We start from the raw sequence: 27,863 nt of genomic DNA on the forward strand, positions 1-27,863 counted from the left end.
AGTAACGATGTTACAGGCTAATACTGTAAATCCATAGGGTCTGCTCTAGTGTGTAGCATAGAGGCAGGCAAAGGCTGCAAATGCAGATGCATTGCCTAGAATGGGAGAATTGCAGGGCTGTCAAGAGTGGAGAATCAAAACTTCAGGCAGCCGTACCCATGCTGTTGTTTGGAAGGGTTCTTTGGGCTGGAACGTTCTCTAAAGCGTGCTCAGGTTTTGTCTTGGAGACAGTCGGTGCACCCAAGCAGCCAGGAAGCAGCGTGAATGGCAGGGTGGATGTAGCTGTTACCTTGGCATAATGGGATCTGAGTGATCATCGTCAGGCTGGGCTGTGCTCAATTAGGAGCTGCACGCATGTAGCACTGCTGAGTGCAAGTTCTGTGTTGACTTTGGCTCATCCAGATCCTGCTGGTTTGCAGGCAGCTTTTCCAGCTGAATATGGAGGTGGGGGGTTGGAAGTGATTTGAGTGCCTGAATAAAGATTAAGGCAATGAAGTGAATCTCCTAAGTGAATTTCACCCCAGTGAAATAAATTCTATATGCCAAAACTCCCGAAGTTACAAAGATAATGTATTGTTTCCAGTGTTTTATTATGTAAAGCAACAAGTTGTTTTGGAAGAGCATGATAAAAAGCAATTTATGAGAAGTGTTGTTTTTCACTGAAAGAAACAGCTACAAGAGAGTTCTAGTCAACAGTTGAGGTTTTGCCAACTGGCAGGCCAATCTAACAATAAAAAGGCTTTTAAAAGTATAGGGAAAGAAATTGTATGATTGAATTATCAATTTGATGAGAAATTAAACCTATCTTCCTGTATCACTGTTGTAAGCTGAGATGTTACAGTCTCTCCTGGTTAACGTTACAAAACAGCACCTGCAATCTGCAGTTTAGGGCAAAAAAGGAACTTTAATTACTGTCCTACAAGTAAGATGTATATACTTTTATATGCAGGAGACAAAATAACAGGTGTTGCGGTGATGCTAATTTGTTGCTGCTCTCTGCAGTTCATCACCAGTTCACTGAAAAAAGGACTTCCTATTGTGGAAGCTGAGTTTGCAGATGAGCAGCATATGTTAAAGCTCAAAGACTGTAAGGAGAATCCTGAGTTAGAAAGTTTTTGAGGCTCACTTTCAAAATTCCTTGTCCTTCTTCAATCTCATTCACTTGAAAATTCAGCTCTATGATGCACTATGATGGAAAGATGGGCAACTTGCTCTCAACAAAACATAAAATGTGTTTAAAATAGGTTAAAGTAACAAAAAGTAAGAGATCAGAGGAACTGGGTGCAGAATTCATGTAAATAAATGAAGAATTCAAAATAAACCTTTCCTGCTGTTTTCTCTTTCTTTGGTTCATGCTTTTAAACTGGAGGAGGAAAGGAGTGGGGGATGTGAGTCCCATCCTTCCACTAGAATTTAGGATATTCTTGTAGAAAGTGGGAGATGAGATAAACTACAAATTGCCTATGAGTCACGTCTCTCTTTCTGGACAAGTGCTGTCTGTGACCAAAGGTTTTGCTGCAATAGAGGCTTGCTGTCAGCTGCTCCCACCTGTTCCAGTGGTGTCTTTAATGGCTTGGGCACCTGTAGCCCAAAGAGCACTGAAGTGTTTAGTCCTGAGGTACCCAGTGTGCCTTAAATTGGGTTACAGAACACTGGAAAGATGTTAGGCTTCCTAATTGTCTTACTCAAGCTTTGTGAAGCACTTACTGTTATCACTAATAGTGCAGTGATAAACCTGGATATGGTTATTCTGGTTTGATTTGACATAACTGGCTATTTTGGAGAGCTAAATGCAGAATGCAGCTTTGAAACCTAGGGAGCTGCTTTTGTTTCTATCGCTTCCTATTTTTCCTTTGGCCCAACATTTTAATAGAAACCAATTTATATACATAATTTCATTTGACTTAACAGAATTTAGTATTGCAGCTTTATCAAGACATATGAAGTACTTGTTGAAATTTAATAGTAAACATAATTATTTGCCTCTATAAATATTTCAGGTTGTATGGTGGTTTTTTTTCCCTCAGGCAAGGCAGTAACCTAAAGACCTGTCATACAGGACATAAGGAAAGAAGGAAAAGTAAAGAGAGAGACCAACTTTCTCAGAAGTTCTTTTTACAAAGGTAAGACAATTTTTCCCTCTAAATTTTATTTTCCCATTCTAACTGGGGAAAAAACCCCAAACTATTGGCATTGATTTTCTATCTGTTAAGTTTCTAACTTTCAATTCAATTTCTATTAAGTATTATCCAGGGTTGTCACATAGCATGTTCCACATTTACCTGCATTTTCATGTTTGTTTGAGTTAACAGTCTGTGATTTATGTATTTTTTAAAATTTCAGCTCAGATTGTAAATGAAGGACATATTAAAATATGTTAACTAGAAAAGCAGCTAAAAGTATTTCATAGTTTCACATAATTGAAGGTAGCTTTAATCATCTCTGATGCTCCTTACTGGACAGAACAGCTGTCAGGGCAAGCCAACTAGTGAAAAACTGAGTCTGGAAAAATGCATTTAGAAGAAACAGGAAATATTGTACAAAAAAATTGCAAGTTTTTTCTTCTAGCATAGACAACAAGTTTAGTGATGGGGACATTCCTAAATCTTTGCTCACATGGTTTAGGTATTAAATTTTTTAATCCCTCCCTGCTCTTGTGTTTAAATTGCATAACTCTTTCAGCATAAGAAGAGAGAGAGCTTTACTTGAAGTGAGTAGTAGCTGCTGAATAGTCATCTGTGGTTTAGTATTCAATTTTTTAAAAAGAAAAATCTGATTTGTTGGTTTTGAATGCAGTATTGTATGTACTTTAGAAGAACAGAACTTTTCTATCTTTTGCAGTGCGTAGGCGTGGATGGTTGCAAAGTGTTTGATCTGTTAGTTATGTGGTCAAGCAGACAGAGCATCTGAAAGCATCAGTAATATGTTTAAAACAGAAAAGGGAGGAGGTGGTCACTGAAACATTTTGACTTCTGAATTGCTTCCTGGCAGTGTTACTAAAAGTAATATTTAGTGCATCCTCTCCCTGCAATGAAGATATTTTGTTTGCTTGTTTGTTTTGTACCTCTTCTGAAATGGTTCTTGTGTTAGTCACTCAGGAGTTAAATGCATCTTTGGATAAAGAGGACTGTTACTGTAAAGTTTTGTAAAGTTTTTAAACTAGACTGCTCTGAAAAAAAAATGACTATTGAAGACTCTGAAAGGCTTTTTGGATGGTAACCAAGGTAAGGAAGCTCTGAAGTTCTTTGGCTTTGCTACTGGCTGCTCTCACTCACCAGGATCCTGGCACCCTATCACTGTGCCTTCATTGCCTCCATTGCTCCAGTTCTCCTGTCAGGGAATGCCACCATACAATACATCCCCTGGGGCTAATTGGATGAGTGACAACCAGCCAGCTCCAAAGTGACAAGTGTTTGAATGCCTAATTGGGTCAGTGCACAGGTGCCTGCTCCTCATGAATGAGATGTTCTAGCTTTTCTCTGTGACGTTCTCTGGGTTCCTCTCGTTTTTCCTACAGTTGTGAAACAAAACTGTCAATACTTTGACGTGAGAGAATAGGCTTTGGCAAAGGAGAAGGATGATTTCCCATTGCCCTGCTTTGGTTAAACAAGCTTTACCACTTGAGTACTGACTTGAGGAGACACACAGAAATCCATTAAAGTGACAGAAGACATTTGCTGATGCAAATGGACATTTCAATAGACAATAAAGTGAATTATTTGACTGATGAAAACAAATACATTGTCTTAATCTCTGTGGTTTAGGTGGTTCTCATACTGTTTGGACCTACAGGCTTGAGCATCAGGAAAAGCATTGGAGAGAAACTTATTTTGTTGTATCTGCACAATGACGCTTTTCCTAAGTCAAATAAACAACTTGTCTTCATATAATGAAGTCAGACACAGGCAACTGTTGTACATGGGAGCTGCTTTGTCTTATTGAAGGCTTGGTGAGTGCATAGAATACAACTGACATGAGGCCCACAGTCTATATTACTTAGATGAATTTACCCTCCTTTTGTCTCTTCCACAAAGAACCATAGGATACTTGGGGTTGGAAAGGGTGTCTGGCAGTTGTCTAGTCCAACAACCACCCTGATCATGTAAAGCAGCTTGCTGCTTGGACGGCTGTTGAACAGCCATAGACTAGAAAATGCTTTCTTTTGTTTAGGTGGAATTTTGTCTGCTCCAGTTTGTGCCCACTGCCGTTTGCCCTGTTGCTGGGCACCACTGAGAAGTGTTTTTTATCTCTGTCCCCCTCAGGTATTTGTAGACATTGATAAGATCTCTTGGAGCCTTCTCCAGGCTGGAGTCTCAGTGCTTTCAGGCTCACCATGTCAGATGCTCCAATCCCTTAATCATCTTGGCAGTCCTACACTGGACTGCATTCTGGGCTGCTTATGCTTTTCTTGTACTGGGCAGCCCACAAATGGACATAACCCTTCAGGCATGTCTCAGCAGTGCTGAGTGGAGCAGAATGATCTTGATCTTGACCTGCTGACAACATTTTTTCCTAATGCAGCACAAGATGCCTTTGGCCTTCCCTGCTGCAAGGGTACACTGCTTATGGCTTACTCAGAGCCCACTGGGACCACCAGGAGTTTTTCTGCAAAGCCTCTTTCCTGCTGATCATCCCTCATCCTGTTCTGGTGCTTGGGTTGCTCCTTCCTAGATGCAATACTTTGTATTTCCTTTTGTTGAACTCCATAAACTTCCTGTAGATTTATGGCTGACCTTTTTAAAGTCCCTCTGAATGCCAGTGCAACCTGCTGGTCTGTGAGCCACTCTTCCCAGCTGGTGTCACCAGGAAACTAGCTGAGGGTGCACTGTATCCCATCATCCATGTCATTAATGAAGTAGTTAAATGGAAATGGCCCTAGTACTGATCCACGGAGTACACCAGCAGACTTTTCTCTAGCTAGGCTTCATGCTGATCACAACCCTTTGAGCCCAGCAGTTCAGCCAGATTTCAGTCCATTTCACTGTCCATTTCTGTAGTCTGTACTTCCTCAGTTTGTCTGTGGGGAATTTATAGGAGACAAAGTCAAAAGCCTTGTAAAAGTCAATATAAACAACATCTGCCGCTCTCCTGTCACCCACTGAGCCAGCCATTAGCTGGTCTGTTCTGCCCAGAGTGTCTCTGTGCCAGCAGGTGCTGCTGGCAGGGTGGCTGCAGGAAATCAGTGTCTCCCCAGTTCAAGGTTTGTTTAAAATAATGTTCTCACTTTTGCTTTGGCTGATTTCAATGTGTGTTTCTAAAATAATGCTTTTTCATTGGTGTATATTTAAAAGTGTGAAGAGAGTTGTTTAAACATAGTCAAGTTTGAAAATATTCAAAATGGTGTGAAGTCAGCTAGGTAGCTACTGTCAGCATTGTTTATACAGCAAGTGTTTATGTTCCTTACTGTCCTTACTAATAAAAAGACCCACTGGCAGAAGTGGAAATTAAAGAGAAAAAAAAGTTTGACATGGTGTCTCACAGCTCTTTGCTCTAAGATATACAGACTGAAGAGAGAGAACTTTTAATTGGTAGGAGTCAGAGGAATTGATTATAGTAACAGAAGTACAACTTTTCAAGTTTACATTACTCCTGGTAAAATTTTATTGTGAAAAATGCCCTCATTCTAACAAGGCTAGCATGTCATCTAGTTAAATTTAGGAAACTTGATAGGAGAAATTGTCTGGCAAAGAGAAGCATATTTCAATAATCCGTAGTTTCCTAACTTCAGCAAAGAAAGGATGAAGAGACTTTCTTATTCAAGAATCAAAATTTAAGCTTTTTATGTGACAGAAATTACCTCTAGAAATCAGGGACATTTTTAACAGATTGGATAATGGAAGGCTGTAGAAAGAGAACTGTTCTATTTTCATTTGTGGAAAGACATTAATTTATTTATATTAAAAAACTACCTCACAAAGCTTTCATTTATTGATAATAAACGGATGTGTTTCATAAATGTGTTTACAGCTAAAAGGAGTTTAAACAGAAGTAGCTGTAACTCATTTAGGGATCACAGCCATTCTAGTTCTATTGAAGCCTTCCCAAATGTAGTAAATGTATGGTCTCTAGGATAATTTTAGGGTTTGTATAAAACATTAGGATTTGCTCAGCTTTTTTTCTCACTTCATAATTTCTGATTTCCTCATATGTAGATTAAATTAAATGGACTTCTTTAATTACTTGTTCCTTTTTTAGACATCTTGCTATGTGTTTTTCCAATATAATAAAAAAGGACAGCATGTAAGGAAAATACATAATCCTGAGTTGCCCAGCTACTGATGCATACTCATTTTGCAAGCACTTTGGGTGATTACTTACGTAGGATAAAAGTGATACTCCTACATTATTGCAAATTTGAGTCTGTTCCTGTGGTAACTGTGCATGCAAAGAGAGATGCCATAAATAAACATTTTATAACTTTTCTTTCTTAAAATAATGTTAAAAGGGGAGAAATGATAAAGAAAAGAAACATTAAACGAAGTTTTGTTCAATTTTTTTCTCTGTCTTTGAAAACTTTCTGAGCTTTCAACTTCCTTCAAGAGAAGCAATGGTAAAAGATCTTGGGAATATATTTGAGTGCCATATTTTTGCTCCTTGCTGCTTTTGACTTCACTAAAAGACTGAATGAATGTGAAACATAAAAGGCAGAAAACACAAATATTTAAGACATGGAATTATTCTACCTCATTTCAGGTGCTTGTGTACCTCAGTGAAATTAACAGCATAGTTGTTTTATCAATGGAAATTGTTCCAAATAAAGAGAAACGATTTTTTGTAGGCATCTTCAATGCATTTTTTATTTAACTAATCTGCCTACTTGTATGTCTACTCAAATATATGTAAGCACAAAAACTAGTTGGTGCCTAAGTAGAAACAAGGAGCAGGGAAGGTGGAAGCAAGTAGAAGGGAGGGGCAATAGGAAGTCATTGAGCTGCTGTAGAAACCTTTGTGGAACTTCAGCCTGTGAATTTCACTGCTCCTTTCAGCTGTTCTTTTTCCAATTATCTTAATCAAGTTGGAATTAATCTTCCTCCTTTGAAAATGTTGTTGCACCCATTCTCACTGGTTTTGTCCATTTCAAAATACACTGTTGCTAGTATAAAGTAAGCAGCTTTGGGAGAAATATTTTGTTAGTGTTTCTTCTTGATATTGAAGATATTGAAAAAAGGTAAAATTCAGTAAAGATCTTTGACAATCAAATGAACATACCTTGCTGTTACCATATAGGATTCTTTTATCAAAATGAAGTATTTGTATGCACCATTAAATTGGTTTTTCAGGTAGCAATATTTGTTTCCAATGGTTTTGACTCTTGTAACAAAATGCATGGTTACCAGAGAGTGGCTGAGGTTAGAAGGGACCTCTGGAGACCGTCTGATCCAATCACTGGCCACACAGGGCTGGTTCCCCAGGAACATCTCCAGACAGCTTTTGAGTATCTCCAAGGAGGAGGACTCCACAACCTCTCTTGGCAACCTGTGCCACTGCTCAGTCACCTCACAGTAAAAATGTGTTTCCAGATATTCAGAGGGAATCTCCTGTGTTTCTGGTTTTTTTTTTTCCCTGAGTGGGCTCAGTATGTCCAAATGATCCCAAAGCTTTTCAGAGATCCATGACTGCACTAATTCTATCTTTCAACATTTAGTTTTTAGGAGTTATTGCAGTTCAAGGGTTTTGTTTTAAAATACTATACATTTGAGTGTACAAACTGAGAAAGAAAACAGACCCATTAGTGTGAAAGCCTCCTTTACCTTGGAAACACTTTAACACTCAAAATTCATTTGAAGCTTTCTGGATCAGTAACAGGAGCAATTAACACTATTTTAAATGTTGTGAAGTCTGTTACATGCTTCTAAATATACAATCAAACATTTTCTGAGTGCATCAAGGGTTAGAAAGAGAACCAAAAGCAAGTTGCAAGTTTCCCAAGTTGACCGTACTCCCTGTAGATGATTCTACTTTAATTACAGGAGAACTACTAGATTACATCTAGTTTTCTCTTAGTTAATATTTCAATAGCTTGGGCATATCTTTTATAAAGAAACATGGAGGGAAAATAGTGGAGAGGTAGTTAAAGAGTTAAGTTTATAAATCTGACACAATTTTTAAGCTTCAACTAGATAATTTCTTTTTATGTGAGTGCATATAAATTTCACTTGTGACTTAAGTTCTCCTGAAATTTGGAAGACAGTGAGGTTGACATAGTTTTGTCAATAACCTTTCCCCCCATAAAATAATAATGCTTCAGTGAAAACTTAGGTGAAGCTTACACACATGCATTTACTTATTGCAGCTGCTCTGTAAGGTAAATATATAACTTGATCTTTAAAGACTTTTCAAGCTATGTAATTACTAGAAAAATACAATAATTTAGTTTTTGAGATCTTTTGACCTGGAAGTCATCCAGTACAGTCTTCTGTTCAGAGTAAAGGAAACTGTCGAGTCAGAGCAGATTATTTAGGGCTTTGTCTCATTGAGTTTCAAAAAATCTCCAAGGGTGGAGGTTCTACAGTCTCCTTGGGCAGCATAGTATGTCCTTAACAGTTCTACCTGCGAAATTTCTTAATTAAGTCTGAATGAACTTTTCTTTGCTGTAACTTCTGACTGCTGCATCTTAGCTTTTTGTGGTATACCTTGAAGTCTAGCTGTGTATTTTCTACCATCCCCCTTCACCTGTGTCTTTAGGGATTGTTATTGGGAATATACAAAAACCTGAGCATAACCCTGACTCAATACTTTTTAAAATACTAAGGGGAGCATTTTACCTCCTTGCTTTAAGTTGGAGTTTTCTAAATATTTTATGGTGTATGCTAATATGAGAAATGGGCAACAGAACACAGTCCTGAAAAAGACTGTAGCATGGTGCCAAGACATTCTGTATTGAAATCACAGAATATATTACTTTTCCCTGGGTCTGTCATGGAAGGCTTGGAAATGCTGAATTTTTTATAGAATTCTTTGCCAACATGTAAGCTCATGTTCAAAATTTCAGTAATGTGTAGTAAATGAAGAAGCTGAAACAAAGGACACAACTGAGTTTTCAGAAAAACTTGTGATATTCTATGACACAAAAGATAAGCTTACAAAATAATTTAGGAAAAGACCACTAGAACAGATTACAGCAAAATATAAAGGACAAAGTGTAACAGTTCAACATGGAGAGGGATAAATTGTTTTTTAAATTGCTACTGGTTTTTAAATCACTATTTTTTATTGCTGTCTACAATAAAGGATAAAAAAGACGCAGTTTCTTGGTTTTACTATAAATTTATAGAGGAGTTAGTAAATATAATGAGTATACATAATAATATGGGATAATCTGGATAGATTTATGCATCAGAAAAATGTAATGGATGTAATGAAGGCAGCAAATGTCATGTATTTTAATATCTGGAGGGCTTCAGCCTTTGTTGAAGGCTGATGTTGTTTTACAGAGGAGTCTAAATAACCCTTTAATTATCTGAAAATTTTTCTAGTGTTTTGCAACAGGACAGTGTTATGTTTAAATGTATGTGAATATTTAAGAGACTAATAAAATTTAGCTTTTCATTATAATTTTGTACTATTTCTATCAGTGAAATCATATTCTAAAAGCATTAAGACAGCAGACTCATTTGTGCATTATTAATTTAGCTACATGTTCGTCTCTGCAAAAAGATGTTCATGTTATCAGTTTTACGAATTGGTATTACATGGAGAGGTATATGGAATGTATGGATTTATTTTTAAAACTGTAATATGCTAGCAAATCTAGATCTGTGTTTTAGATAGAATGAATAAAGACAAATAGTATGTTATGAATAACTTCTCCCTTCTTTATATTTCCCAGGAAATATCTGTGTCAGTTAGTTCTGCCATATCAGAAGCATATAGTAACACCAGGGGAAGGCACAGAATAGATAGAAAGTAATTTACTGCTGAAAATAATAGTAATTGCTCCACTGAATGGGCTTTAATAATGATTTTGTTGCAGTCTTCAAATCCTGAACTATATTTTGTTGATCTGTCTCGAGGAAAAAATATCAGTCCCTTCACTGGAGTCTGAATTGATTATGATTTCAGAACCTCAGTTGCTTCTGAGTAAACTGAAACTTAACCTTCTGAAACTTACAAAATTGTTAAGAGTAACAAGATGGAAGCTGGATTTATTCTTCATGCCCCACACTGCTCCCAACATGCCACTATACATATGTCACCCAGAATTAATTCCTCACTGACCCCTATTGTCTTCAGAGGAGGATGAGGCTCTGCCTGATCTCAGGACAGTTGTCCATGTGGCTCTTTTCTTCTTCAGTAGAGGAATTTGGCCTACTTGCAATTCAGCCACTCAGCAGGAGCAGAGGAGGAGCACCCCTAGTATCTCTGGCTTCTTTTTGGGAACAGAGGGACCACTGTTGGTGCACCCCAAGTATGCATCACATGTGCTTCTGCAAGCAGATCAGACGAAGCTTTAACATAACAATTTAGCTTTTCTACAATTCTTAGAGCTTATTTTTAATTAAAAATTAAATAATGCCATTAAAGCTAACCCTTGATCATAAAGTATTCCAACACCATTAGCAGGCCTGAGTATCTAATGTGTACAAGCCTTGATTTTTCTGCATTGACAATTTAAAGGATATTCACTAAAATATTAATAACAAAATGTGTAATGAGTGATCAACAGCCTGTAGTCTCTCATAAACACATTTCTTTTTGTAGAAGGCTTGTTTCCAAACAACAAACCCCAAATGGATTATTCATACCATGCTAGGCATTATTGCATCTCAGAGTTACCTCAATTTACATTTTCCTGACAGATAATAGTTTCCAGAACTGCATGAGGTATTTAGTTTACAGTATGGTGAAATGAAGTCAGCACTTTTTGGATTTTTGCTGAAGTCACTTGGCATTTTCTTTAAAAAGAAATTATTCTGTTTTAACCTTCATATTTTCTGTCTTGAAACAATTTTGAATCTTCTTGTTTCATTATTGACAATTATTTATTTTGAGGAAGATTGAGACTCTAAAATTGTTTCAGTCACTAAAAAAAAAAAAAATTTACTAATGTCATACTCCTCTCCACTACATTTCTTATGTTGTGTCATTATTTGAACCTTGTAGACCTTGAAATCTATGGTACAGATTCAATTTGGAGGACCTGCCAAGAATGGAAGAACTGTATAAGAGGGCTGAATAACTGTAGAAGTTTAAATTGTCTAAGAAGACACATTTTCAAATAGGAAACAGTTTAGTTGCAGTGCCTATGTAGCTAGAGACACTAATAGTCTGAATATCCCAGTTCTCAGAAGTATTGCTCCAGTGCAATGTCACATTCAGCCAAGAATGGTGAGAGTTTCTACTTCCTGTATATGACTGTATTTAGTTCAGTGAATTTCATCCACTCAAAAACTGATTTTTATGACTGAAGGGCAACTCTACCCTCCTCACTGACTGTGGAAAGATGAATTACAGGCTGTTTCCCATGGAGTCTCTCAGGGCTGATCTATGCCTTGGAAGATTTTTTGGCAATTTACTGGGCAATTAAATTCTCAGGAAGTACTTCAAAGGAAAATGGATGTTTGGCTGGCAGGAATGGATGTTTTCCAGCCAGAGAAAAGAAAAAAAAAAAAATGTTGCAAGGATGATTTAAACCCTGTAGGTATATATTAAATAACCTACCACCAACTGTCAGGTCTTTCTACACTAGTTGAAGTGTGTTCAGACAGGTTTCTCCAGTCCACCACACGAAATGGCAGCTCTCAGGCCGCACGGGTTTGGAAGGTGTTGAATCCTTCCCATCTAGAACAGCAGACTGCATGCAGAAGGATGATATGCTTCCACCCATTAATGTCTTTCAAGTAGTTGTAAAGGTTACAAAGTAGAGCCATATATTAAATGATAGTATGGAATAGCATAAAGCAGCCTTTTATCCAAGACAGTATTAGTTGTCTTGCACTGCGTGCAACTGAAGAATCTTGCAACCCTGAAGAATCTGACAACTTCAGTTTATGCAAATTAAATGGATTAAGTTTCTTAGCACATATTTTATAATTTTTTTTACTGGACTTCTCCATGTCTTGTTGATTCAGCTAGCATAGTGTTTGCTGTCAAGAGTAAAGACAGTCGTTTGTGGGTTTGGGGCCTCTGGGATCTTTTCCAGAACAGTGAGGTGGCTCAGGAATGTGGAAAAGTGACATATTCATAAATTCTATTAGTTGATATAAAATGTTAGAAAGACACAAAATATTCATGCAGCCTGCAGATGTTAGAAGTGGTTTTGGCATTTAATGGAAACCATAAAAGACTTATTTTTCTTTAACACTTAAATCTTGTGTCTTCCCTTACATAGTTCCACCAAAATAGTACCTGGTGTAAAATACAATTGTGATTCTCAACATTTTCACAGGAAAGCTGCTATCAACTTTTAATTTAGTTTATAAGTAAGCTTTTAATCTGAAGGTTTTGTAAAACCAATTTGCTCACTATAGAAGTATCCTTTGTTTAGTCAGTTGAAAATTAACACAACTCAAGAAAAGCTGATGGGGCATTTTTTTGACTCCTTTTTGGCGGCGATGCAGAGAAGTGATGAATAGCTCATGCCTAAACTATAAGGAAACTGGATCCACACCTGTTCTTTCTAAAACCAAAGCAGTGCTTCCAAGGTATTTGAAGCTTGTTTGCTGGTATCAAAGGAGCAAGTTATGAAAAGAATTTTGAGAGCTTGAGCCTTCATATTACTGTTCCAAAAATCATGCAGGTAACCTGCGTAAAGCTGCAGGAGGATTTTTCATTAATGCAAGGTATTTTTCTCTGATGTAACTGTTTCACTTAAAGACTTACGGAGAACGCTTAGTTTTATTCTTCTCACATGCAACTTGTAACTTTTTTTTAACTTTGTAACTCTTTACAAGCCGGACAGAGAAATCATAAGGACCAGAAACAGTTTCAACAAAATAGCAACTTATGTATTAGAGGGCAGCCCTATGCCAGAAGAAATCTGGAGTTTGACACCCAGTGTACTCCTTATTACTAATACTTCTTTGCTATATATACTTCGTACAAGCAGTTTGGTTTTCTTGAGTGCACAATGACACAGCTTCTGGAGTAATAGAAACTCCTGAGGGTCTCGTGATTAGGGCCTTTTACTAGCTTAAACATGAAATGCTAAAGGCCTACTATAGAGGTTTCCTCCTACTCTGTAGCTGTATGAGCTGAGCACTGGAACAGGCTCCCCAGGGCAGTGCTCACAGCACCAGCCTGTCAGAGTCCAAGAAGCATTTGAACAACACTTGCAGGCACATGGTGGGATTCTTGGGACTGTCCTGTGTAAAGCCAGGAGTTGGGCTTGATGATCCTAATGGGTCCCTTCCAACTCAGCATATTCTATTATTCTGTGATTCTACCACACTAATGTTCAAAGTGTTGCTGCATGTTTTTTCCATACTCAAAGTCATGGCATGTTCTCATCATTGCAGAAAAGGTTGGCAGCTCTCTTTTCTGGTTCCATGCTAATATAACAATTCTTTGAACTCTCAGAAGAAAGAATTTAAAAACTTTCTGTAGTTTCTGTTGACTAGGATCAGTATTTCCACATGGGGATTGCTAGCTGTTGTGAATATTGTGCAAAAATATCTCTTTGTGTTCAATATAATAGGGGACATGGCTGCCCAAACCAACAACACAAATTACTCTTATGGTGTTCAGTGCTGGGAAGGCTGTGTCTGTTCTTTCTGAGTTTGGTCCAAGGTGTTCAAGCAGGATCTTGTGGCTTGAGCATGCAGTATTTCATCTTCTCAGCTTGTTCACTGTCAAGTTATTACCTATCCCTGAGTTGCACAGGGTCCAGCGTTGAACGACCTAACCAGTCAAAAACAAGGTTTTGTGCCCTGGAAAAGTACAAAAACCAAATACACACTCACTGAGTTGCAGATTGTAGCAGCAAATGTTCCTGCACCCATGATTGCTCTTGCAGCTGCAGCACATCTTCTCTTGTAAAGGTTCAGCTCTTCTCCTACACCTGTTGCTCAATGGAGGGCTCCCCTGTAGGTCTTGCCTTCAGGAGAGCTTCAAGAAGAGATATTGTACAAGATCAAGCCTATGAGAGAAAGGTTACAAAGGACACAGGCTTAGGACCCAAACAGACTGTAGGGCAATATGTGGTGTGTGTATTGTACCTTGACAGGTGTCAGCCCTTATCTCTGTTATGCATGCAGTTACCATCCTTGTCTGTTTAGTACAATAACTGCCTGTGACATGTTGTGTCTGACAGGAACTTCTCTGTGGAGCCTGTGAGATATGGTTGGCACAGCACCTTTGCTCTCAGGCACTCTTTTGCACCCTGCTTTCTTCTCACAGACCTCAGGACAGCTGATTACTTGACCTCTACTCTTCTTCTGAATTTAAATCACATTAGTTCAACACAACTTCCATTTTGGTTCCAATTTGTACCAGGGTGTGTAGCTCTTTTGTTACTTGTACTCATCCAAGTGATAACCTTATTTGTTTTGGATGTACTCATGTCTAATTGAACTTAGCAGCGGAATTCCTATTGACATTACTAAGGATATAATTAATTACCTTTGGGTTTCTGTGGTGAGATTGCATTCATACTGGAGAATGAAAACTGACGGAATTAGATCCAGAATATTTAGTTTACTTCTATAGTTGATTTCATTAAGCTCTTTTCATCTGTACTAGTCTACACAAGTAGGAAGATCCATACAAAGATGACTATGTTTTTCTCAGCATAATCAATTTGAAAGAAGAGTGGCCACAACAGGATATAGAAATATAGGATATAACAGGATATATTTCTGTGACACAATGTCTTCTGATTTTGGCTTGAGTAGAATTAATTTTCTTCACAGGGACTGCTGTGGGGCTGTGTTTTGGATTTGTGCTGAACACAGGGTTGATAATATAGAGCTGTTTTTGTTACTGCTGAGCAGGGCTTACACACAGCCAAGGCCTTTTCTGCTTCTCCTGCTGCCAGGAAGTTGTAACTGCATGGGAAACTGGGAGGAGATGCAGCTGGGGCAGGTGACCCCCACTGACCAAACAGAGATTCCATGTGACATCATGCAGAGTATTGTGCAGTGGGGGGAAGAAGGATGAAGGGGGTGATGTTTGGAGTGATGGCATTTTATTTCCCCAGCATGTGATGGGGCCCTGCTCTCCTGGGGATGGCTGAACACCCACCTGCCATTGCAGAGCAGTGAATCCTTGTTTTGCTTTATGTGGCTTTTGCTTTTCTTATTAAACTGTTTTTATCTCAACCCATGAGTTTTCTGGCTTTTGCCTTTTCAATCCTTTCCCTGATCCCACAGGCTTAGTGAGTGTGAGTGAGGAGTGGCTGTGTGGGGCTTGGCTGCTGTCTGGGACTAAACCATGACACAGGGACATTTTATACAGCAAACACACTTGACCCTTAGTTGGGCATTATCACTGGACAACAGTTATGAAGCCATTGTTTTCTGTGATACCATAATTCTTCACCATTCATTCACAACAAGAAATGGCGGAAGGAGCACAACATCCTGTTGATATAATTAGCTTTCTAACATGTGACTTCACAAATTATGTGTAGCCAGCCAGGTATTTTCAAACAGCAGAACCAGCAAAATATGTTAAATCCTATCAGCCTGCCTGACTTTCTCTCTGCTGATGGGTATTGCCTTGCCATGACAGCCAGCTAAATCACTCATTTGATACTGTACTTGTTTAAATCTTGTAAATTCCTTTGTTAATTGAGCCAGCTGCAAGAGAACATTTGTCTGTTACATTAGAGAACCCGTAGTGTGGTAGTGATGAAATTAAATTGGGTGCAGATCTGTAGTGGTGAAACAGAAGCCAGTATGAGTGATGAAGATGGAATAGTTTTGCCAAGTGGATTTGTGGAACCTAGTCTTATCATTGTACGTCTAAGGATGCAGAACTAAAAGTTCTGGCCCTAAAGTTTTTAGGCAGAGACAGGAATAAGTACCTCAGCTTTCAACAGAACAGAGGTAAAATCTCACTGACTCTATAATTACAAATAATAATAAATTCCTAGATGTAGCAGTGTGGGCACTACTATCATGAGAGGGAAAAAGTGCTTATAGTATTACTTTGCATTCACTCAGGATCAGTATTAGAATAGTATAATGTAGTAGGTGATTTCATACTTCTAATTAAACCCCAGAGATTGCAATCCTTCTGTTACAAAAGATGAAATTTAATATTTGCAATATGAAAGTTCTCCAGTTATGTCTTTTTCTGCAACCCTTATAAGTCTTTTGTGAAATAGAAAAACTATTACATTTCAAAAGCATATGTGGAGCATTTTGGGGCCTTTATTAAATAGTTAATCTATATGGGATTTGTGGAATCCAAAGCAGAAACACTGTTACATAGTGCATGCTGAGGGAAACATAATCTCATGTTTATTCCACAGAGGCTTTTGGTTTTGTTTTGGGATTCATGAGCTCTCATGGGTCTTCTAAAAATTAGCAGACGTGAGTACTGTAATAGCTCAATAATGTAATCTGTCTGGCATCAGGAGCCCTCTTTTGCAGAAGCTAAGTGTCTTTTGATATGTGATGCAGTCTGATAATGTTATAAAGCTCTCTGGCTTCACCAGAGAGTAAATGACTGAGTATCAACAGTTTGTAAAGCCTTTTAATACTGCTGAAAGAATAGATAATGACAGTGTACAGTACTAGAACAAAACAATAAAGACTGGGATATACAAAAGTTGATGGCCACTTAGTTTCTAAAATGATTACAGTTCATGTGCTTTTGGCTTTTACAGCTTTGGAATAAAAATCCTTTTTGTTGAATTTCTATGAAGTGTTATTCAGGAAAAAATTTCTGCAAGAAAACTGTCAAATGTTTAGCCACAGAAAGCAAAAACAGTGGTTAGAAATGTGTCATCTAGTCATCTGTCCATATATTCATTAATTTCTGAAATGCCACCAAAGCAGACATGAATTAAAAAGCAAAAAGTTGTTTTGAAAGAGGATATATCATTCTCATGTTAAAATTTATACTAGAGTTTTGTAAGCAAATTACTGACCTAATCTAGTGGCAAGATGACAGAAGAAACTGAATATTCTGCCTGGCAAAGTACAAAAAGAAAAAAATTTAATCTGTGGATTATTCACAAAATACTTTTGTTTTGTAATCCCTTTAGAGCAAATCATGCTAGTGTACCAAAAAGGATTGGCAGAGTCTCTAGGAACAGTAGAAGCCTCTTTTGTGTGTACCTACTGCAGCACTCTCTCAGTCAAATGGCAAAAGGAAAGGCTCTACCTACTGTCATTGCCAGAGGATTGCATTCACCTCTGTACAAAAGTGTACTTTCTTTCATCAAAAAAGGTTAACAAGCTATTCATTGTATCCTGTAGTCAGTAAGAAGGTGTGTAAATTTTTTAATTTCTGAGTACAGCACCTTTAAACCTGCAACTAGCTTTGTAGAAAACTTCCTGTGGAAGATCTTGTGCCCATTGACATCCTCCTATTATTATTAGTAATGCATTTGGTGCTTCTTTCATGTTTAAAGTACCTGTCTCCCTTTAGAGAACCAAAATAAATGGTTATTTATTGTTATCAGATAAAACTTCCTGATGCTGATAGACTTACTTAGCTACTGCAGTTTGTCTTGACAAAGCTAAATGCTTTTCCATCAAGAAACGTTTCTCCACAGAGAAACCTCCAAACAAATAAAGGATTCCTACAGATTTGAAAAGATGATAGCTGGCATGTGTGTTCTCACTGACAACACTGAAAGAGAGGGGGAAGCTTAAATAGAGCCTAAAAAGTGTCAGTGGCCTGGGCAAAGTGGAGGCAGTGAGCTGCTCCACTGGGGTGCTGCTTGAAAAGACCTTGAAGCTTTGAGCACAAAAATAGCACTGGATTAATTTTTGAAAGAATGTCACATGGGACTCTTATAGATGAATTAAATGCATTTTTAAAATCTTCTTTTTTGAAAAACCTACACAGTGGGATGCCTCTTAGCCACCATTCATGTCAAAAGCAGTATTTCTCTTACTGTATTGACAGTGCTTTAAGAGTTTCTTTTTTCTTTTTTTTCTTCCTAAAAGGACACCATCAGTTGAAAGGAAATTAGTAGCCAGAACCTTTTGCAAATATTTATTCCTCTATGAGCTTTTCTTTAACATGGCACACAGTTTAACTGATTATTTAGCAAAAATAGGTTTAAAGTTCTGATATTAGCTTGATGAGTTCTAATGGAGAATGTTGGGTAATTCTCCCTCTTTGTCACATTGCAGAGTGTTATATTAACCTAACAAATTTCCTGTCAATGATCTGTCTTTGTTTTTACCCCTTTTCAATAAATACCTTAAATATAATTTTTCATATTCCTTTTTAATAGCTGATTTGACTATTGGGTAACAATGATATAATTTGCAAACTAGTGTGCAAATGGAAAAGCTCTGTTGTGCCAGATGTATTGAGCACAGGAATTGCAATCAAAGGTGGTTTTTTAAAGGGGTGTACTCATCAGAGCAACAAAGACTCGTTATGTTGAGAAATACCACTCTAACTTGTTACAGGGCAGGGTAAATATTATTTTCATATTTGTATGTGTGTATGTATATTCATACACACACACACACACACACATTATTAATTCTGTGAGTATATAATGCTAGTAACTTTATCATTTATGTATACAATAATTTTTATAGAATAATAGAATGGTTTGGGTTGGAATGAGCCATGGGCAGGGACACTTTACACTAGACCAGGTTGCTCAAGGCCCCATTCAGCTTCTCCTTGAACACTTAAAGGGATGGGACATCCACACCTTCTCTGGGCAACCTGTTCAGTGCCTTGCCATTCTCACAGTAAAGAATTGCTTCCTAATATCCAAACTAAACCTGCCTACCCTCTTTCAGTTTAAAGCTACTCCCCCTTGTCCTGTCACTACTTGCCCTTGTAGAGAGTCCCTCTCCAGCTTTCTTGTAGGCTCCCTTTAGGGGCACTTGTAAGTCTGCCTGGAGCCTCTTCTTCCTCAGGTTGAACGGCCCCAGCTCTCTCAGGCTGTCTTCATAGAAGAGGTGCTCCAATCCTCTCATCATGTTCCTGGCCTTCCTCTGGACTTGCTCCAACAGATACATACCTTTCTTGTGCTGGGAACCCCAGAGCTGGATGCGACACTCCAGGTAGGGTCTCAAGAGGGCAGAGTAATGGGGTAGAATCCCCTCCCTGGCTCTGCTGGCCATGTTGCTTGCAGCCCAAGACACATTTGGCTTTCTGGGCTGGAGTGCTCATTGCCAGGTCATGTTGAGCTTCTCATCATTGAAACCCCCAAGTCCTGCTCCTCAGGCCTGCTCTCAATCCATTCTCTGCCCAGCCTTCACTTGTCCTTGGGACTGCCCTGACCCAGGTGAAGGATCTTGCACTTGGCCTTGTTGAACTTCATTAAGTTCACATGGGCCCACTCCTCACACCTGTGAAGGTCCCTCAGGATGTCATCCTTTCCCTTTAGCATGTTGACCACAGCACACAGGTTGGTGTCTTAAGGCAGCTTGCTGAGGAGCACTCGATTCCATTGTCTGTGTTGCCCACAAAGATGTGACACAGCGCTGGTCATTGACACTGACCCCTGAGGAGCACTGGTTGTCACTGGTCTCCACTTGGGTATCGAGTCATTGGCCACAACTCTCTGAATGTGACTGTCCAGCCAATTCCTTATCCACTGAGTGGTCCATTTATCAAATCCATTTATGTCCAGTTTAGGGACAAGGATGCCGTGTGGGACAGTGTTGAATGCTTTGCACAAATCCAGGCAGGTGATGTCAGTTGCTCTTCCCTTATCCATCAATGCTGTCATCCTGTTGTTTGTCAAGCACAGTTTGCTCTTAGTGAAACCGTGCTGACTGTCACCAGTCACCTCCTTTCCCTCCATGTGTCTTAGTATTGTTTCCAGGAGATTCAGTTCTCCATGATCTCGCCAAGCACTGAGGTGAGACTGACTGGCTTGCAGTCCTTGGGTTTTCCTTTGTTTCCTCTTGTAAAAATTTGGGTTATATTTCCCCTTTTCACATCAGTGGGAACTTAACTGGACTGCCACAGCTTCTCATATATATGATTGATAGTGCCTTAGTAATAATTTTCCTATCTTTAGAAATAAAAGCCTTCAAATACAAAATTTATGCTATTTATAAAATACAACCTGATAAATATATGTGAAGGATGGTACTGTGTTAGAATTATTTTGCAGGAAACTGCATACATTGGTGTATGGTAGTTGCCTACACTTTTTTGAATTATTTTATTTCCAATAAACCAAATACACTAATTTATTCAAGTACGATTTAAAAGGTTGGTGGATATAAAACTCATTCAGGGAAATCCAATAAAGGTTTGACATTCTTTTTTACATGAATTATGGAGTTTGCAGAATATATTGCTTCTCTTCAGAATTAAAAATTCACATATCTAACAGCCTACACTAGGAGCAATGCTGCAACTCATTAGAAGGAAATACAAGGGCATTCTTTGAATCATAAAGATGGGAAAAATAAAATGTCAATGACAGGTTTTTTAATAAAAATGTACAGTGAAATTTATGAATGCATCTGTCATCTTATGAGTTACATCTGAGACATGGTGAGAGGAAAATCATTATGTACTTTGCAGGCTGCTGTGCTCTTGTGATACAGACTTGTCACAGGAAGTATGTGAGGGCAGGAGATCCAATTCTGTCCTCTTCTTCCCTTCTTGTGTGTATTAGAAGAAATTCTGCTGAGGATAGTACAATTCTGTCATGGAAGGCACTATAAATAAAGTAGAACTCAGTCCAAGTTAGTGTTCTTGTTAGTCAGATTGTTACATCTGGAGTCAGTTTTCTATGAGGTAGAAATATTAGTGCAGGATTTTTAATCTTAGGAGTACTGTAGGATTGTTTGTTTATGGCATCCAGCACTGAATGTATTTAAACCTGAAAGTTTTACAATCTGGAAGGAAATGGGATGCCATAGTGAAAAGTACTTTAAAAAGAAAATATGGCTGTGAATCATAGACACGTGGAGAAACTGTGTCCTTGCTGGAGGTCATGGAAAAGAATGTCTGAATGAAAGTCATTCAGAATAATCAGCTGTTCAAAATACTGGACGGCTGATTATTCTGAATGAAAAAGCCAAGCATAAACAAAATTTGAAGACTGTGACAGGATTCCTTGGGAAAAACAGTAAGTCTGCACTTCTGAGAAGTTCTTTCCATAGCAAAGTATGTGAGAAGAAAGCCTATTTGGGAGGCTGTCATTGAGGAACATATTTTAACTTTTATGTACCAATGGATGTTGCTGATTCACTGTTCATTGAGTCAAATGGATTAAGTCAGAAATACTAGGATCTTTATTTGATTATCATAATTAATATTACCTACCCATTTTCAGATGTTTGACTCTACTTCAGAAGTATTTGTCCCCAGCTTTGCAGAGTATTCATCACAAATGCTTCAGTAGGGAGGAACAGATTTGATGTAGGGTGATGGGAATACTTCAGTATTACATTCACCTCACTCAGACCCATGGAGACTTAGGCTGGGGGTACAGTTTCACATGATGCTTTGCCCTGTTTAATATTAGGCTGTCATCCAAAAGAGGTCGTTTCTTTGAGGAAATCTCTGTCTTGTCAGAGCCTAATCTTTTCTTGCAGAGGTTTGTTTTCTCTTGGATCAATGAACTGATACAGCTCACTGGGGATGCTACAATCCTTAAATGCAAGGGGAGAGGATAGGAACTTGCAGTGAGGAACAGAGGAAGTCAAGACCTCTCCATATCTTCCTGACAGCTAGTTCTCTTTAGTTCAGAGCAAGTGTAGTTGCCCAGGAAGCCAAAGAAGAAAAGTCATTGTTCTAGTCTCTACGAGCCTCCCTTTTCTTCATACCTGCAGTTGTTTAGGGCATCGGAAGATTTAAGTACTGAAAAGTACCTTCTAATAAAGTACTTCAATGATCAAGAGACTACAGTGATTGCTGGCAAGAAAAGGGTAAACTGCTTTCCTAACCTGGCCCTTAATGCTTTTATCGTAGCAAAACCAATTATATAGCTAAGATGATTTCTACCCAGCAGTCAGGTTAGTTCAGGTTTAATTGTATTTGTTTTCTCAACATAGATTTTACTGGGGGCTTTTTTTGGTGCAGGTGTCTTGACTCAAATACATTGAAGTGGTTCATTTTGTTAAAACAATAGTTTAACTACACTTCTGTCCATTTTAAGTCTTTGAGTCTTTCCTTCCACTTTCGGTTTTCCCATGACATTCAGTATCTCTGCCAAACCAGTGTAATGACTTAGGTAAACTTTCTCTGTTTAAACATGTGAGAAAAAGTATGTGTGAAGTTCAGAGAGTCTTGGGCATGCCAACTCTTGGCTTTATGTCTGGAAATTCAGGTTTTTTAAGCTAAACAAAAGGTATGTCTTACTTTTCCCAGCATATAGTATGTGAATACATCTTGTAGCATTGAAAATAGCCGAGATTATCAGCCATTGTGGAAAAAAAGGAATGTGGTTTAATTAAGCAGAAATTTATTATCTTACCTGGCAACTACCCAGCAGCAAGCATTGTATGTGAAAATCCATTTAATCTGTTGGATCCAGCCTAATGTTGGGAATTCACTATCAAGATTAAAGAAGAGTGAGAAAAGATCTTATTTCATCTTTACCTTCTCCATGATTTCATGGAGGGTGCTTCCATGTGACTCCTTTTCACAGAAACCAGCCCCTGTTACAGAAAGAATTATGAAGTTAAAAATGAGACATGAGTGAATGTAGAGATCCCTGTGATGCTCTGTGAAAACCTGTTACATTTTAAAAAAAATGATATGGGGTACAAACTGGTCAGTTGCCTTTGTGTTCCACTTGCATTTCAAATGTGAGAAAACCAAAACACTTTAAGATTTGAATCTTAAAGGAGGCACAGATTCTTTCCCTTTCCTGCTATTCAGGTTTATAGGAAAAGTATTCCTATGCCCTGCTGAAAGCCCTAAATACGTTGATGCCTGTTTTCTGCTTTTTCCTCTTGGAAGAGGAATCTTGCAAGGGTTTCTTTGCTCATTGCTCAGGCAACCCACATGACATAACCCCTTTTGTAAATTTGTTTCAATTCTGTCTAAAACTCAGTGCAAAACCCCAACAAAACAAGACTAAGAAAACCCCAACCAAACCTACAAACGTAGAAAACTTCAACACACCCCCATGCCCCCATCTTTAGGACTTCTAATACGTCTTGAATGAGAAATACTGTTTTCATGCATTTAGAGGTGAAAGTTGATTGGCTACCTTAAATTTCACTCTGACAGGGAGTGAAGCTATTATTTTCAAGTTAAATGTTGCCTGGAGAATTTGAACCTAACTGAATTGTAAAATATAGTTATGAATTTAACCTGTCATTTAGGCTAGAAACTGATGAACTACTTGCCATATCATTGCAGTGAAACAGCTTGAGTCAAGCACCAGGAAGGAAGGAAGGAAGGAATGAGGGCTGGGAGAGGGGCTGCCCTAATTTTGCTGCCTGGATTTGTCAGCAAGTCTTAGCTATTGTAACTGACCTCTGTGAGAGAGTATTGAAGTATTTTGTTGATCTGATAGTGACAAAAGCCATGTCTCAAACCCTCTTCTGTTCTTATTCAAAGTCTGATTAAGGTGTTTTCCCTTGTTGGGCTTTATTTCCCCTCACCCATTCTCTTCAAAGATGGCTATGCTCTCAGCACTATGGAGAATAGCTTTTCGATCAGTCTGATGGTGCTGACTAGCTTATAGCTTTTGTGAAGAAAGGAAGGAAGGAAAGGCAGTCCCTTTCTGTCTTCTAGAAGTAATGGTGCTTAGGAGAAATCAGGATGAGTGAGGGAGAGATGCATTACATTCACAACTGCTTGTCCAAGGAAGGTCTTGCCTCGATTTCTTGCTCCTTTTTGGAAGGAGGCCCTCCAGTTCTGTTCAGCCCTCATAAACATGCTGAACCTCCATGGTGGTAGAGTTGCCTTTTTGTTTGTGCTACGTCCAAGTGAAGCATTTCCCCAGAGCCCTACCTTAGGTTTCAACTTCTTCCCATAGACCACATGGAAAATTTGGTCAGACACCTGCATTTCCATAAGTCTGGATTTCCAGAAGTACTGCTTTGAGATACATTATTCTTTTGAGCAAATCTGAATTGGGAATTGAAGCTGTGGAACCCTATGTAATAATGCCTGAAGGGAAGTTAAAGGTGAGATTGAAAACCAGGCTGGTTTCAGAGATGTAAGAACAGAAGATCAAAAATTACTTTCTTCCCTATGGTGCAGTAGTTTCTACATGTCCTTACAGACCCAATTAAAATAACATTTGATTAAAATGAATACAACAAAGCACAGTTTTAAGTGGTACTATATCTCTAGATAAATTGGAAAACCACCAAAATTTAATTATATATTAAAGATTAAAGAGTACTTTCTGGTCTTGGTTATATTACAGTTTCTCTGGTGTATAAGCAGTGAGGCAATTTAATGTAAAATTAAAAATCTTTGGACAACAGCATCTCTCTCAATTCAAATTAGCATGTCTGAGAAAATAATTCTGGTCTTTAATGTTGATTTATAGCAATTTTTCATTCTTTATGTGCTGAAATCCAAGACAGTGTTATGTTAATATGGCCACATCACCTGCAGGTGTTGCATGAGTGTCAAGTGAACGGTTCTTTGTATTTTCTTTGAAGGATCAATATTTCAAGATGTGTGAAGGAGAAGGGTCTGACTGACAAGCTGCCTTGATACACTGTTATTCTAACTATGACTGGATTGACTGAAAATTGCCTCAAAGAGTAAGATAATTTACAAAAACTATAAAGCTTAGCCAAGTGTTTGAAGTAATCAGAGCTAATGAGGAATGGTTTATTTACACATTTTAAATGTCTTGCCTTCACTTTTATAGTTTCCTGAAGTTTTTCTTTCTGAAATGTTCATATTTTATGCTGCATTTGCCTGAAAAAGATGCATTAGATGTTACAACTGCAAAAGAATTAGAACTGGAAAAATTGAATGAAGTAATTTCTAATAGTTGTGCTGTGAGTAATTGCTCTTAGTGTACCTGTGTTATTGGAGAGAAATTTGGTTTTAATTTTTTGTGTATGTCTAGTAATCTAGCAAATAACCTGGCTTAAAAAAAATGGTGGTTTGGAAAGAAAATGGATACATCCTTATAAAACAGTGTCTTTTCATGAGAATAGGAGTTCAATTAATTTCAGTGCTGCCTTGTTTCTCTGCCTCGACATATTGTTATAAAAAGCAGGTATTACTTTGGAAGCCTCAGTGTGTAATACAAATATTATACATGTATCTATGTAAATAAGCTATTTTTATTTTCGAATCATTAAATGTAGTCATTCTCTAGTGTGGATAAAATAATATGCTTGTCACTCTGCTAGTACCAATTTAAAATCTGGTTTACAAGTTGTGTGATGAAGTGTTTTTGCAGTACCAATGACAGAATTTAAGGAATACTTTTTTTAGTTATTTTGGGATTTTGTATTGTGTTTTCATCTTGCAATGCTCTTTTTCCTTCACCTTGAAGAATACTTTCTAATTTAATATTTAGTACTAATTTTGTGGGAGGATATCATATATGCTTATAATGAGAGAGAGAGAGAGTACTTTTAATGGAAAAAAGCATTTAATCATCCATTAGCTTGACTGTGCAAAACTGTGTTGAGTTTAATTTAAACAGAAAAAATACTATTCTTGCAATATGTGGTTTTCATTTGAGAATTTAATATAAAGGATAAATTAATTTTAAAAAGTCAAAGAAAACAGTAGTGAACATGGCACTTTGAAAGAAATTTCTTTTATCTCTCCAGTGGTAATATGAATGTGAAATTCAAATGATTCTGTGAACAATGTGAATTTTTACATCAAAGTGTAATATTTACTTACATAATAGATGTAAAGTCCTGGGTAATTTTTTTTTGTTTCACTAATGAATAGTGTAGACATACCAAAAAAAAAAAAAAGTAAAAAAAAAAGCAGGGAAAGCTATTTCCCAGTTAGGGAACTAACTGGATTAACTCCTTGATGAATAAATGAGCTTTTTTTTACCCTTAAGGTTTGAATTAATGATTTTATAAAAAGGTATACTCAGGCTCTAGTTATTTGCTTTGTCCTAGTCTGCTTGCTTAAATTGCACCTGAAATTATGTTGTTTCAGTGGTGTTAACTGCCTTCTCTGATCCTTTTAAATGGAAAATTGAAAATATTCTTAATATCTAAAATATATTTCAAATGAAAAAGCAACAGCATGGAAATGTAGGTTAGCACATTCCACTTAGGTTTCAGTTTGATAATGATGTTTTAAAACTCTATTAGAAGTGCAAGATTTATTGTAAGAATTAAGCTGCAGGGTTTTATTTTTGATATATTAAACTAAAAATTACATTAAATTAAAAAGCCATACTAATCCTTTTACATCATAATAGCAGAGAAATTTTCCCCAACAATTTAAATTTCCAATTTACATAAATGTGAAATGCATAACAATAGATATTCATTTGTATTTTTGAATAAATTCTCTTTTTTTGGTCTTTGATAATGCAGATACAAGAAAATGTCTGGGAAACAGAGATTTAATGGAATCAGCTGCAGTTGAGATTTTAGAACAAATCTTAATCAAACCAAGATTTGTTTAAGCCAGATGAAGCCAGTCACAGATTTTATTGAAAAACACCAACAAAATGAAGGATAAATCCTAAAAATATGAATCTTGGTAAATTATATCTATTTTTTGAAGTCTTCCCACTAAAATAACCTAACAACATGGGTCTGTCCACTTGGACATATGTAGTTTAACAGTCATTGTGGGTAAAACCTGCTAAAATCATAGTTTTTTTTAAACGAGAATAAAAATATAGTAATAAATGGAAAGAAGATGTTAGTCCTGGATAACAGTGGACTCCAAGGGGCAAGTAATAACAGGTACAATGTTGGTTCATCCAAAGTCTCACCTCTGCTTCCGAAGTTTTGATCCAAGACACTTACCCTGCTCTGAAGCGAAAATGCTCACTTTTACAGAATCATAGTATCACAGCATGGTTTAGGTTGGAAATTACCTCTAAGATCATCACATCCAGCCATTAACCCAGTGCTGTCAAGTCCACCACTAAACCATGTCCCAAAATTAAATGAGCAAACAGGCTTTTACCTGTTAAATAGGTGTTGCACATATTTGGCTAATACCCAATCCCCATCTCCAAAAAATGTACCCAGGGCAGCTAGCTGGAGTTTGTACAGTTTGTTCCCTCTGCACTGTTTATCCTCCTTTGTTCATGTACTTGTTAGGGTTTTATATCTGACAGAATGTCTTAGTCCTCTGTTTCTGGCACTGTCCCTATTCTGAGTGACCTCCTCTTTAGCATAACTATTCCAACATTTCATGCTAATATTAGTGGTTTCTGCTCTACTTCCCCAAGGGAGGAGTTGCCCTGTCTGTGAATCAGATTCTGCTCTTTTGCACATTATGGTTTTCACAGGAATATCTCCAGGATTGCGGAATACTTCTGGTCAGTCAGTGCTTTTGGGGTTAGCTGTAGGGATGCAAGGGTAATTAACAAGTGTAATACAGAATGTATTACCTTCTCCTTAGGTAGTTGTCTGAAGGCCCTGCTCTGAATTCTGATGAGTAGAAAAAAATTAGGAAAATAGAAAAAAAGGCCATTTCATTGTACCTCCCTGGTAAAGAAATTAACATTTCAGGGAATGTTTCACGTTAGCATCCTCTTTGCATATTTACAAGAGCTGAACTGGGAGTTTTCACTCAGGGTGAAGGTGCATTTTCCTTCTGCCCACTCTACAGTTTTCCTTCTGGTTCTGTTTGTACACTATGGTGTGGCTGTTGTAGCAGGCTGATGATAC

The 27,863-nt window shown here is 37.7% G+C and overlaps 1 protein-coding gene across 15 annotated transcripts in view; it reads left to right on the plus strand.

Annotated features, from left to right (window-relative positions):
- The first annotated feature begins 2,020 nt into the window (after positions 1-2,020).
- Positions 2,021-27,863, plus strand: part of NRCAM (neuronal cell adhesion molecule) — a 99,258-nt gene continuing 73,415 nt past the window's right edge. For 14 of the 15 annotated variants that reach the window (XM_085043319.1, XM_085043328.1, XM_085043337.1 and 11 more), the window contains exons 1-2: positions 2,021-2,123; positions 24,681-24,785. The gene's annotated coding sequence lies outside the window, so the exon portion shown is untranslated. The remainder of the gene's footprint in view (positions 2,124-24,680; positions 24,786-27,863) is intronic. The other variant, XM_085043224.1, reaches the window with a different exon arrangement.

This window comes from Lichenostomus cassidix, chromosome 1Aa (assembly GCF_008360975.1).
Source record: "Lichenostomus cassidix isolate B80296 chromosome 1Aa, HeHo_3.0, whole genome shotgun sequence".
Lineage (NCBI taxonomy): Eukaryota > Metazoa > Chordata > Aves > Passeriformes > Meliphagidae > Lichenostomus > Lichenostomus cassidix.